Genomic DNA, 13,875 nt, shown 5'->3' with positions numbered 1-13,875 from the left:
CACCCAACAATTTGTCTATGTCCAGAAGTCCGATCTGAAAGTCATTTAGGGGCTGGCGAGGGGTGCCTCCAGGAAATCATTCTGCAAAGACACCTCTCATCCAGGAACCAATTGGACTTGCTCATGGTTAGCTGGCTTGCTGATGGGCCGCTTTCCTGGGATTACGCTTCTGCTCTTCCAACAGAAGACGCCCAGTTCCCTCCCGAGCAACCATGTCAGAGATAAGCCATCCTTAGGAACTTCTCCCCTAGCCTTTGAGCTCCACCTTGCCAGACATGCCTAACAAAACACATCACCTTCTATCTAGGTTTGCTTAAAACCAGGACTCTGTCATTAAAAAAATTAATCAAGTGCATCTTAAATGCCATCTGCGCTCCACCTGGGTAAGGGGTAGGGCAGGGAGGTAATGGGATCATCCGAGGGGCTTGTATGCCAGATGGTGACATCTATTTCTGCTGGCGAACCCATATGCTCCTCTCTCTGCCAGGTGTACCACCGGTGGTAGTCGCCTGGCTTCCGCACTCCCCACTCTGCCAACCGAAGCCCCTGGAACCTCGGTTTGTTCATGACTACACGGCTAGGGCAAACTTTCTCGGGGCCAAAAAGGCCTGCGTTGGAAGTCACCCTGGGAGAAACAGAGTTCCTCATTTTCTGTTAGGATTCTTTTTTATAAGCAAGTGTTAGTCTATAACCAGAAATTTTGGGGGTGGGGTGGGGGGTGCCGGACAATAAGTGTATTCTAAAGATGGACGGTCTTTCTGAGACAGGGCCAGTTTCCACTGTTAGTAGAGCATCGTTGAGCTAAACCACCCCCCTTCAGGAGGTCTTCCCTCTGAGTTCCTGGCGGAAGGCGGAGAGGAAGCTTGTAGGGATAGACCCATCTTGTCATTTTTAAATGTTATTGAACCTGAATGGAGGTGCATGGAGCCCTCTTAGAGCTGTCTCTCCTCTCCCCGTCTCTGGCACAAAGCCTACAGGTCTGACTTGTCAGGCTTGGGTGAAAAAAGACCCGAAAATGACCTATAATCACTGCTAAGTTTCCCTGAGTTCTAGGATTGTGGGAGCTGCACCTACCCCACGCTTCCTCAGACCTCAGAAGTGTGCCACTAAGAAGTAAAATAGAAAGAGAAGCAAACAGGGGCGCCTGGGTGGCTCAGTGGGTTAAAGCCACTGCCTTCAGCTCAGGTCGTGATCCCAGGGTCCTGGGATCGAGCCCCGCATCGGGCTCTCTGCTCGGCAGGGAGCCTGCTTCCCTTCCTCTCTCTCTGCCTGCCTCTCTGCCTACTTGTGATCTCTGTCAAATAAATAAATAAACTCTTTAAGAAAAAAAAAAAAGAAAGAAAGAGAAGCAAACACAAGTACTTAAAGGAAGCCCGGGCTCCTTCCGTCTCCCCAGTGTGGACAACCCCTGCCTCTGCTTTCACCACACCCAACCTGTATCTGGCCTTTCCTCCTCCCTCCCTAGGTCTCCTGTTCTTGTCCCTTGGCGCTTCTCCAGGCTCCTCCCACATTTCCTCCCAGATCTCGAAGACTGTTCCTCCCTGACCCCTCTGTCACTTCTCAGTGAGCCCTCTCCTCTTACACATGCCGCTGAGAGGATCCCGACCTGCCAACCTGCCCTTCCTTATCGTGACAGTATCTTGTGCAGAGAGTATAAAGCTGGATGGGGATTAACAGAAGAAAAGAGAAAGAACTTTGAAAGATGATGCCATTTATATATATGGATAGGATTATGTGATTTACACACACACACTTAGGCAGGGGGAAGAGTGTATGTATACTCTTACTCTTTTTTTTTATTAAAAAATTTTTTGTTAAGATTTTAGTTATTCGACAGAGAGCACAAGCAGGCAGAGCAACAGGCAGAGGGAGAGGGGGAAACAGGCTCCCCACTGGGCAGGGAACCCCATGCGGGGCTCGATCCCAGGACCCTGGGGATCATGACCTGAGCTGAAGGCAGATGCTTAACTCACTGAGCCACCCAGGTGCCCCTACTCTTATTCTTAATATATGACAGAGACCTAGAAATCGCCACAGGGAGTTCCTTTACCCTCTCAGGTGACAATGAGAAGGCTAAAGCCACAAACAGCCCGCAGGCCAGGTCATCTGGGGCTGAATTTCTCTGTAGACTGAAACTCAAGTTGGTTCCACACTGTAGAAGTGAACTATGGCTCTTCCAAGAATTATCATTCTTCCAAGAGACTTCTTTCCAGAACGGAGGAGAGAAGACCTAGAGGCAGAAAAGTTCTGGCCATCTTCCTCCCTGGCAAGCTGTTTCTTCCTTCTGCTTTCCGTAAAGGGTGTGCCCTTAGGGCTGTGATGTGGTAGCTTAAAGCTTGACAGTAAATGAGGGAATCTTCCCTGGGCCCTAACTGCCACTAAATCTTGCCGCACAAAGTCTGTGTGAGGACTAAAATGACGCTGAGTCCTTGTGTTCAATAGCGACTGTTAGCCGTGGGCTCTCACCAGAGCAATCCAGAAGATTCTATTCACAAGAAAGGGAGTCTCCACTGCCTTGTATTTCCCTCCCCTTATCACAGTTGTTCCACATAGGTGGTTCCTTCTTGACCAAAATTAAGAAAACAAAGATCCATTTTCACCTTCACTCAACAAGTTAAAAAAAAAAAAAAAAAGTCCACGGCAGGCACCCAGCCCAAGGAAAGGACAACTACATCCCTTCATGCTTGTGAACAACCGGGAAACATCTGTGTGAGGTTAAGTCAGTGTCTCTGAATCCCCACAGTGAGACGCACCAGAGCATAGCAAATAGCATGTAGACAACAGACGTTTCTGGAAAGAATTAATGAACAAATAATGAAAGCGAGAAGAATGGTTGCACGATCACCTCCTACAGTCAGTCCAACTCCACACACAACTTAGCTGCTCAGTTACCTGGAAAACAGAAGGCCTGGACTCACTGTCCAGACTTGACTTCCTCTTGTCCAAGACAACCACCACCTGCTCTTAATCACAGTAACAGGGATAAAAGAGACTATCTTTTATATAAGCCAAGGACAGAATATTGATAAACTGAAAAATCCAGTAAGTGTGGAGAGCTGTAAATAATAATATTACATAACTCGAGCATATTAGTTTGACCTAAAAATATAAGAATATACTTGTTTTTCCCCAAGCTCTTAATGTAAGGTCAATGCCTTTTTCTCCATGATGGGTCTCTGAATAGAGGTTCCACATTGTCTTTCTTCTATCATCCACATCAGTACACCATTTTTTAAGTGGGCCCGCATTCCCATTTTTTTTAAAGATTTTATTTATTTATCTGAGAGAAAGAAAGAACAAGAAAGAGAGAGACAGGGCGCCTGGGTGTCTCAGTGGGTTAAGCCTCTGCCTTCGGCTCAGGTCATGATCCCAGGGGCCTGGGATCGAGTCCCGCATCGGGCTCTCTGCTCAGCAGGGAGCCTGCTTCTCCTCATCTCTCTCTGTCTCTCTGCCTACTTGTGATCTCTCTCTCTGTCAAATAAATAAATAAAATCTTTAAAAAAAAAAAAAGAAAGAAAGAGAGAGAGGGAGAGCATGCAGGGAGAGGGAGAAGCAGACACCCTGCTGAGCAGGGAGCCCGATGTGGGGCTCGATCCCAGGACCCTGGGATCATGACCTGAGCCGAAGGCAGATGCTTAACCCACCTGGGTGCTCTCCATTTTTTTAATAACAGAAGGAAGACACTTAGGGGATTGAGCACATACGTTTATCTCCTCTTCCTTCTGAAACCCTACTGAAGTGAGAGCAAAAGGACAAAAGAGAATATCCTACAGGGACAAAACAAACTGAGGAAAGACAACAGTGAACGAGATGCCAGAGGGCAGATGCTGAGCTAGTAGGCTAGAGGGTTAAGCCCTGTGGGAGAAAGCTTCCCAAAGTATGTGCTTTCACTCCAAAAATGCTCAAAGGCTCGGGAATTGGAGACTGGGTGGGGGGCACTGGGAGGTGGGGCTACAAGAGGAAGGATCTGCCAGGATTCTTCATAGGAGCAGTAAGACCCCAAGTCTCTTCTCTCCCATGAAGAAAGGCAACTACCATCCCCCCACCACCAAGGAAAGAAGAGGAGCTTTCACTTTGGAAAGGTTGAACTAAGGGGACCTGTACACAAGAGACACCAGGTCACCTGAAAGCTGGGGTGAGGGATCGTGCCCAAAACAGAGGGATTAAGTGGAAGTCTACATACTCACCAGAGACCCTCAGCCTCTTGCCCTGATTAGGCTCCAAGAACGCTAGCAGCCAGGCTTATCTTCCTCAAGCAAAACACTGGAGGACTCCACTTAGTGGTCACTACGTTTCTGTTACACTGCGCAAGAAAAAAGACGTACATGCCAATATCCGGGGTCTCCAAACAAAATGACCAGGTCCTTACTGATCACTACAGTGGAGGCCAGTAGGAGACAAGCCCTTCCCCCACAGAAAGAACTCTGTGAGTTTAGCCTCACTTTTAAATATGCCCAAAGATTATCAAATATTTTCAGACAATCCCCAACATGAAAAACAGGGACTAAAGCAAATACATAGGAAAGGTAAATCAAAAGTAATACAGAGGGCAGAAGCAACTCCTTCCTGTCATTAGGAAGAGGGATACCAAGAAACACTGCCTCCTTGAAACATGGCCTGTTTAGTAGAATTAATTCTAAAAAACAACAAGATAGAGCTCTTAGAAATTAAAATCATGGTAGCAAAATTTATATTTTCAGTAGAAGAGTTGAAGTTAAGGCCGAGAAAATCATCTAGAGAGTAAAAGAAAATAAGTAGATAGAGAGTGGGAGGGGAGAAAAAGCAAAAGATCAGTTTAAGTCCAACACTTGAAGAAAAGGAATTCCAAAACACAAAAACAGACGAGATGGCCTCTTTCAGCCACAAAAGAGTAGCTAGTACTGGACTTACCCTGCCACACGCAAATATAAATCTGGACAAAATCTAAGAGCCTATTGTTTTGAGACACTGGGCACAGACAGTGCAAGGCTGTGATCACTGAAAGAAGGGAAAACATGAAATAAATGAAAGCTGAGAATCTGTCACCTGTGAACTAACATTACAAGATTATATAGTAATCTATATAGAAATATAAAGTTTCTATATAGAAATACAAAGTTTTTTGACCTGAAAAGAAATGATTAAAAATCTGATTTACAGGAAGCAATAAATAACACCAGAAATAGTAAATAGAAAAAAATTGTTTTTCCTTCTCCTAATCTCTTTAAAAGACAACTAACTGCCTAAAGCAAAAATCGTAACTTGTGTTGTGGGGTATGTAATGTGGATTGAAGTACAATATATGACAAGAATAGCACAGAGGATGACAGGAGTATACTTAAACTGTTGAGAGTGTTTCACATTTTTTGTGAAGTAGCATAATATGAATCCTAAATAGACTATGATAACTTAATAATGCAGGGTGTAATCCTTGGAGCAGTCAGTAAAAAAACAAAAACAAAACAAACAAAAAACAAGCACACAAAGAGGTATAGCTAAAATCCAATGGAAGAGGGAATGCCTGGGCGGTTCAGTCTGTTAAGCGTCCCCTTCAGCTCAGGTCATGATCCCAGGGTCCTGGGATCAAGCCCGGCATCTGGCTCTCTGCTCTGCAGGGAGCCTGCTTCTTCCTCTCTCTCTCTGCCGACCTGCGATCTCTCTCTGTCAAATAAATAAATAAAATCTTTAAAAGGTAAAAATAAATTTTAAAAAATAAATAAATAAATAAATATTAAAAAATAAAATCCAATGGAAGAAAGAAAATGGAATACCAAAAAATTTGATTAACCCAAAAGAAGGCAAGGAAGGTGGAACAGAGGAACAACAACAATAAAAAACCCAGATAGGACAAATAGAAATGCAAGATCATACCACTAAACACAAATTATTAAAGTTATTTTAAATGCTAATGAACAACATACTATGCAAATGAACTAAACTCAATAGACCAAAAAGCATAGATCATCATTGTCAGACTAAACACAAAAGACTCAACTGTATGCAATCTATAAAAGGCATACTTTAAACATGAAGACACAGGTGAAAAGTAAAAGGATTGATAGAAACATGATACAATCTAGTAATTACACTATCAGGTATTTACCCAAAGGAAATGAGAACATTAATTCAAAAAATATATACACCCCTACATTGATGTCAGCATTATTTACAATAGCCGAGCTATAAAAGCAGCCCAAGTGTCCTTTGATGGATGATGAATGGATAAAGAAGACGTGACATATACATCTATACATAATGGAATTGTACTCAACCACTAAAAAGAATGAGATTTTTGCCATTTGTGACAACGTGGATGGACAACGTGGAGGGTATCATGCTAAGTGAATAAACCAGACAGAGAAAGGCAAATGTTACGATTTCACCTACATGTGTAATCTAAAAGACAAAACAAGCAAAAACAGAAATACTCATAAATACAGAGAACAAACTGGTGATTTCCAGAGGAAAGGGTGGTGGGGAGAAGCACAGGCAAAATAGCTTAAGAGGGGTAAGAGGTACAAACTTCCAGTTATAAGATAAATAAATCAAGGGGCACCTGGCTATTTCAGTTGGTAGAACATGTGACTCTTGATCTCAGGGTCATGAGTTCAAGCCCCATGTTGGGTGTAGAGCTTACTTAAAATCAATCAATCAATCAACAATGGAGATGAAAAGTATAGCAAAGAGAATATAGTCGATAATACTGTAATAACATTGTATGGCAACAGATGGTAACTACACTTATCATGGTTAAGCATTGTGTAACGTATAGAATTGTCAACTTATTATGTTGTGCACCTGAAAAAAGAACTGATTTAACATTGTATACCAATTATATCTCAAATAAAACGTAAAACAAAAAATGGCATTAAGAGGTGGGGCCTTGGGGACTTGCTTACGTCATAAGGGTAGAGCCTTTATGAATGGGATTGGTACCTTATAAAAGAGTCCACAGAGTTCCTGAGATCCCTTGTACCCTGTTAAGAACACAGACAGAAATTGGCAGTCTGCAAGCCAGAAGAAGGTCTTTACCGGAATCTAATCATGTTGGCACCTTGATCTTGCATTCCAGCCTCCTTATCTGAGAAATAAATTTCTGTTGTTTGTAAGTCACCCTGTCTGTGGCAATTTGTTATGGGAGCCTGGGTGGACTAAGACAATTATTGCTAAAGTTTAAAATCTAGGGGAGCCTGGGTGTCTCAGTGGTTTAAAGACTCTGCCTTCCGCTCAGGTCATGATCTCAGAGTCCTGGGATGGAACCCCGCATCATCCAGCTCTCTGCTCAGCAAGAAGCTGGCTTCCCCCTCTCTCTGCCTGCCTCTCCACCAGCTTGTGATCTCCCTCTGTCAAATAAGTAAATAAAATATTTTAATAAATAAATAAATAAAATCTGATCTAGGGCACCTGGGTGGCTCAGTGGATTAAGCCGCTGTCTTTGGCTCAGGTCATGATCTCAGGGTCCTGGGATCGAGTTCCAAGTCGGGCTCTCTGCTCAGCAGGGAGCCTGCTTCCTCCTCTCTCTCCGCCTGCCTCTCTGTCTACTTACGCTCTCTCTCTGTCAAATAAATAAATAAAATCTTTAAAAAAAAAAATCTGATCTAAGCTCCCACCTAAAGTGGCTTAGTAAAACCCTAGTAAGTATAAGGAAGGAAATAATAAAGTTAAGGAAAGAAAACAATCATTTTCTAATGAACAAACAACAGAGGTAAAAGAGAAAACAAGAGTGATTTTGTGGAGAGATTAATAAAAGTGATAACTAACCCCCCCCCAAAAAAGTGATAAACCCATAGCTAGACTGAAGAGAGAAGAGGGGAAGGAGAGGGAAAGGAGAAAGAAAACACAAATTAGCAGATCAGAAATAAAAAGGAGAACATCACTGTACTAATCTTACTTACATTAAAATTTAAAAAGTGTATCATAAACAACTTTGTGGTCAATACTTCAATTACTCAGATTAAATGAAAAAATTCCCTGAAAGACACTATTTACCAAAATCAACTGGAGGAAGAAACAGAAAATCAGAACACCCCTATATTTATTAAAGAAATTGAATGTGTCATCGAAAACCTTCCACAGAGAATACCTCTGGTCCAGATGGTTTCGCTGGTGTAGTCTACCAAACATGTAAGGGAGAAATAATACCAATCTAAGACAAACTCTCAGAAACTAGAGAAAGGAAAATTCCCAATTCAAGTCACGACATTACAAGAAAATTACAGAAAAAAATTCCTAGTGAACAGAGAAGCGAAAAGCTTTAATAAAATACTAGCAAATCAAATCCCACATTATATAAAATGGATACTATATCATGACTGATTGGGGTTTATCCTAAGAATGAAAGGTTGGGGGATGCCTGGGTGGCTCAGTGCGTTAAAGCCTGCCTTCGGCTCAGGTCCAGGGTCCTTGGATCAAGTCCCGTTTCGAGCTCTCTGCTCAGTGGGGAGCCTGCTTGCCCCCTCTCTCTCTGCCTCCCTCTCTGCCTACTTGTGATCTGTCAAATAAATAAATAAAATCTTAAAAAAAAAAAAGAAGAATGAAAGGTTGGCTTAATATTTGAAAATCAGTTTGTGTAATTCACCACATTAAGATAATAAATTGATCTACATATATAAATCGATATATGGATTTAACAGTCACAGTTGAATTTCCAGCAACTTAGAGAAATTAATTAGCTGATTCCAAAATTTATATGGAAATGCAAAGGACCAAAAATAGCCAAAACAACTTCAAAAAAAAAAAAAAAAGGACAAAGTTGAAAGACATACAGTTGACCCTTGAACAATGCAGGGTTTAGAAGTCTGGATGCCCTGCACTGTCAAAAATTCACATATAACTTCTGACTCCCCAAAACTTAACTACTGGTTAAGTTGACAGAAGACTTACTGATAATATAGACAGTTGATTAACGCATATTTGGTATTTTATATGTATTCTATACTGTATTTTTATAATAAAGTAAGCTTGAGAGAAGAAAATGTTAAGAAGAAAATCATAAGGAAGAAAAAAATACATTTACAGTACACTATTGTTTTTCCCAAAACAAATTTCACAAGTAAGTGGGCTCACACAGTTCAAACCTGTGTTGTTCAAGGGTCAGAAGCTGTACTATTTTATGCTGAGACTTATTACAAAGCTATAGTAATGAAGACAGCATGGTATTGGCATAGAGATAGATGCCCATTGATGAAAAAGAATAAAGAATTCAGAAATAGATCCACATATATATGGTCGATTGATAAAGGTGCCAAGACAATTTAATAGGGAAAGAATAATATTTCCAATTAGTAGTACCAGAACAATTGGATAGCCATACACACACACACACACACACTCATACAAACTTTGACCCTTACCTCACACCATATACAGAAACTAACTTGAAATGAATCATAAGCCACAGACGAGCTAAAACTATGCAACTTCTAGAAGACTTAAAAGAAAAATCCCAATGACTACTTAAATACTGCACATTAAGCACAAACTATAAAAAAATCAACAAATAGGGCTTCATCATATTTAAAAAACATTTGACCTTCAAAATAGGTTAAGAAAGTTAAAAGGCAGTCCATAGACAAAAAGATGTGCATAAAACAGGGAACCTGGGTGGCTCAGTGGGTTAAGCCGCTGCCTTCAGCTCAGGGCTCTCTGCTCAGCAGGGAGCCTGCTTCCCACCCCCCACGCTCTCTGCCTGCCTCTCTGCTTACTTGTGATCTCTCTCTGTCAAATAAATAAAATCTTTAAAAAAAAAAAAGATGTGCATAAAACATATCAGACAAAGGACTGTGTCTAGAATGCGTGTGTTAAATTAATTAAACAAGGAGGCCATTAGACTGAGGTGGTTTTAATGCCTTAGTAGATTTCCAAGCCAGTCAAAACCTAAGCCTTTAATGCCTCAAGGGTAAGAATTCAAATCAAAGAGCAACCAATCTCAAACAGCCAACTAGGCTTTCCCAAATAATAGAGCCATTTAAGCTAGAGCAAAGTGAATACTTTCCTTCCTTTTCTTCCAGCTTTTCTATAGTTCCCGTTGGTGGAGAACTCCTAACGGCTTTGGGCTTGTGCTGTCTTATTTGATCTTACTTACATTAATCTTAAAAATTTAGTATGCCTTGGGGTGCCTGGGTGGCTCAGTTGTTAAGCATCTGCCTTCGGCTCAGGTCACAGTCCCGGGGTCCTGGGATGGAGCCCCACATCGGGCTCCCTGCTTAGCAGGGAGCCTGCTTCTCCCTCTGCCTACTGCTCCCCCTACTTGTGCTCATTCTCTCTGTGTCAAATAAACAAATAAAATCTTAAAAAAAAAAAAAAAAACTTAGTATGTCTCATTTTACCTTTTAATATAAGGAATAATAACAACTTAACAAGATCACTCACAACCCATTAAGAAAGTGGGCAAAGTGGGACGCCTGGGTGGCTCAGTGGGTTAAGCCGCTGCCTTCGGCTCAGGTCATGATCCCAGCGTCCTGGGATCGAGTCCCGCATCGGGCTCCTTGCTCAGCAGGGAGCCTGCTTCTCCCTCTGCCTCTGCTGCCACTCTATCTGCTTGTGCTCACTCTCGTGCTCTCTCTCTCTCTCTGACAAATAAATAAATAAAATCTTTAAAAAAAAAAAAAAAAGAAAGTGGGCAAAGGACTTGGACACACGCTTCACTGAAGAAGACAGATTATAAATAAGGACATGAAAGGATGCTCAGTAGTGCAAATTTAACCCAAATAAGGTACTCTATGTGCCTACTCCAATGTCTAAATGTAAAAGGCTGTCTATAACAAGGGTTGGCAAGGATGTGGACTAACCGGAGCTCTCAAACTGGTAAAGAGTTTGACAGATTCTTAAAAAGTGAAACATACATTTACCCTATGACCCTAACATTCCACTCATCGGTTTCCTATCCCAGAGAAACAGAGACATATGTCTACAAGTAGACTTAGGCAAGAATATTCACAATCGCTGTATTTACAATATTCAAAAAACAACCCAAATGTCCATCAACAGGTGAATGAGTAAACCAATTATTTTTAAATCTCTATAATGGAACAGCCCTCGGCAATAAAAAGGGATGAACCTTTTAGATGAATATCGAAATGATTATACTGAGTTTTTAAAAGCCAGACCCCTCCCCCTGCAAAAAAAAAAAAAAAGAGTACCTGCTGCATGATTCCATTTATACAAAATTCTAGAAAACACAAACTAATTTATAGTGACAGAAATGGGTTGCCTGGAGATTGGGGGGTGAAGTGGAGTAGTTAATGGATATTCTTGATACCTTGATTATGGTGATGATTTCACAGATGTATACATATGTCAAAACTTATCAAATTGAATACTTTAATATATGCCATTTATTGTATTCCAATCATCCTTCAGTAAAACTATGAGGAAAAAAGAAAACCACACAATAAAAGAAAAGCAAAGAAGGAAAGAAAAGCAAAAAATGATACACCATGACCAAGTTGGGTTTATCTCAAGAATGCAAGGCTGACTTAATATTTGAGAATCAATTCATGTCATTGATCACATTTACATAATAAAGGAGAGAACTACGTACGTAATCATCGCCATAGAGGCAGAAAACAGAAATAATTCATCTTCAGAGAAATAACACAAGAAAACATACCACGATTTAGTCATGAGCTTCCAGGGTGAAAGGGAGCACTATGTATAATGCAGACTGAATTGTGGAGGGGGGGACCTCACTGTAAGGCACATCAATGGAAAATTTCAAATGAGAAAGGAAAAAGAGATGCGCCTGGGTGGCTCAGTGGGTTAAAGCCTCTGCCTTCCGCTCAGGTCATGATCCCAGGATCCTGGGATCCAGCCCCCCATCAGGCTCTCTGCTCAGCAGGGAGTCTGCTTCCTCTTCTCTCTCTGCCTGCCTCTCTGCCTACTTGTGATCTCTGTCTGTCAAGTAAATAAATAAAATCTTTTAAAAAAAAAAAAAAAAGGAAGGCAAAAGAATATCCTAAACGCTTTCAGAAAGAACCATAAAAGAGTCACATATAAAAGGAGAATCAGAATGGATTCGAGTTCTTCTCAACAGCAAGGGAAAGCTGGAAGATAAGAGGACAATGCCTTCAGAATTCCAGGTAAAAAAAAATGTTTGCAACCTAAAATAACTATTAAATCAAACTCTCAATCTAGTCTATGGCAGGAGAATAAAGACATTCTAGTATATTCTAAAAAACAGATTCCTCTGTACCCTTTTCTCAAGAATATAGTGAATGTTTTTTCCCCACCAAAACAAGGGAATATACCCAGAAAGATTAAAAGAAAATACATCAGTCAAAGGACAGGAGAGAGAGGCAGGAAGTCTCCCCTGGATGAAAGTGAAGGAAAGTCCCACAACAACAGCTGTGTACCAGATCGAGAATACAACCAGACTAGTTGATAGTAGAAAGATGGAGATACTCATTTGGACGTTTTCAAGACCAAAAAAAAAAAAAAAAAAGAATTGATAGAATACCTGGGTTTTTTAAAAAAAAGATTTATTTATTTATTTGACAGAGAGCACAAGGAATGGGGGGGCAGGGGCAGAGGCAGAGGGAGAAGCAGGCTCCCCGCTGAGCAGGGAGCCTATGCGCCCCTTGATCCCAGGACTCTGAGATCACCACCTGAGCTGAAGGCAGATGCCCAACCAACTAAGCCACCCAGGCAACCCTGAATGTCTTAATTTTTTTTTTTTTCAACCATATTGTGAGATTTAAAATTCACTCAAGAGTTCTGGGTTTGACTATTGATAGATACAGAAAATCAAGCAAATAAAAAAACAAGGTAATTCTTTACTCCAGGCTAAGCAAAGGTTGTATAAGAGAAGAAATATTCTTTTTTTTTTTAAGACTTATTTAAAGATCTTAAAAAAAAAAAAAAAAAGAAAGAAAGAAAATTTGAGGTCTATGCCAAAAGAAATAAAAGTACTTGCCCCTGTGGACTAGAGAAAGACAAGGCAGGAGCAGCTAGGGGTCAGCGGGGAGGCTTTAGGTCTTATATTATTTTTTTAAAAGATTTTATTTATTTATTTGACAGAGATTACAAGTAGTCAGAGAGGCAGGCAGGGAGAGAGGAGGAAGCAGGCTCCCCGCCAAGCAGAGAGCCCGATGCAGGGCCGGATCCCAGGACCCCAAGACCATGACCTGAGCCGAAGGCAGAGGCCGCAACCCACTGAGCCACCCAGGCGCCCCTAGGTCTTATAATATTTTTAAAGTAGTATTATTTGATTTTTAAGATTATGTACATATATGGAGTATCTGAGTGGCTCAGTCAGTTAAGCATCTGCCTTCAGTACAGGTCATGATCTCAGGGTCCTGGGATCGTGTCCAACATCGGGCTCCTTGCTCAATGGAGAGTCTGCTTCTCCTTCTGCCTCTACCCACCACCCCCTTCACCACCATGACATCCCGGCTCATGCTCTCTCGCTCTCACTCTCACTCTATCTCAAATAAATAAATAAAATATTTTTTTCTTAAAAAAAAAAAAAGAAGACTGTACATGTGTTATTTTGATTTTTAAAAAGCAAAACATGACTCTCTTTGCTGTCATGATCCAACAGTTTCTGTAATGTTTGATTACATTACTTGGAGTCCCAAGGACAAGCATAAAGAGGTTTGGGAACAAACACAACTGATCCCTGGCCATGAACCACTTGAGTGGAAAAAGAGCTATGAGAGCTTGCTCGAAGCAGCCTACCAGCTGTGTGCATTCAGCAAGACAAGGACACCAGGTCGGCCGCTCTCTTACAGGACTACAGAGCTCTGGTTAATCTAGCAAATCATTTAAACTGAGGTCAGTTAAAAGAGCTTCTACTGTAATGAATCCCGATAATAAAGGAGATGAAATAAAACAGCCTTAATCCATCCACTTTGGCTACCCTGTCATTTTCCCATGGGTTGGATGGAAGAAATTTCA

General features: G+C 41.3%; 1 protein-coding gene across 3 annotated transcripts in view; it reads right to left on the bottom strand.

Moving 5' to 3' along the window:
• The window catches only part of LOC111153837 (fasciculation and elongation protein zeta 1), a 38,983-nt gene that overhangs the window by 14,714 nt on the left and 10,394 nt on the right, over positions 1-13,875 (bottom strand). The window lies entirely within an intron of this gene.

Source organism: Enhydra lutris, unplaced genomic scaffold, assembly GCF_002288905.1.
Source record: "Enhydra lutris kenyoni isolate GAN:26980312 unplaced genomic scaffold, ASM228890v2 scaffoldscaffold34, whole genome shotgun sequence".
In the NCBI taxonomy this organism is placed as follows: Eukaryota; Metazoa; Chordata; class Mammalia; order Carnivora; family Mustelidae; genus Enhydra; species Enhydra lutris.
Note: the sequence above shows the minus strand (reverse complement) of the source record. Positions and strands in the feature narration are given on the sequence as shown.